Genomic DNA, 742 nt, shown 5'->3' with positions numbered 1-742 from the left:
CTGATGGTATCCTTCATTCTTCCGTTATAGATATCCATGGCAAGCCACCTTCGAATTCGTGCGACGGTCCCCGTCTGACACCAGCTGACGCCAAAAAGAACTAGGGAAGAGAACAAATAATAAGAATACTCATAGTAAAATTACCGACGCAAAATTCTGTGGTTTTCTTTAGTTTGACTGTGCCTCAGAACATGTTGAATTTGTGCGTGTTTTGCGAGTACTCAAAAGCAAAGAAACATCATGCGCACCGTTGAACTGCTTTCTCAGGAGATGCCGTAGGTCACTCGCGATATCAACAAATGTACGTTTCTCTTCTGAGCATGGTGTCAAGCACTATGGCCGTGAGCATGTCAGCGAGGGAAACACGGAGGCCTCCCGCTCTCTGCCTAATAATTTTTTTTTTTTGCTATCTGCCATTCTTTCTTATAATTGATAATATGGCTGCTTGTTTTTCAATAGTCATTTATATATTTCACTCTCATATTGACACATGTACTTGTTTACCTTTCTCCGGTGACCACTTTTCGTCAGCTAACAAATCTTAAACGTTATCGCTCGGCGCAGGGCGCACCTGCATGTACCAAAGATTTCGCGAACGTTATCAACAGTTGTATTCGTTGTCTGTTGTCACAGAACGTTGTGTAATCTGACTGTTCGTGCGACGCGAACTGTAGTACTTCCTAGAAGGCACGCGACACCAGCCGATATGCTCGAATCTTCAACGAGTGAGGTATTAAAGCCA

The sequence above is a fragment of the Dermacentor andersoni genome, chromosome 8 (genome assembly GCF_023375885.2).
Source record: "Dermacentor andersoni chromosome 8, qqDerAnde1_hic_scaffold, whole genome shotgun sequence".
Classification (NCBI taxonomy): Eukaryota; Metazoa; Arthropoda; class Arachnida; order Ixodida; family Ixodidae; genus Dermacentor; species Dermacentor andersoni.
Note: the sequence above shows the minus strand (reverse complement) of the source record.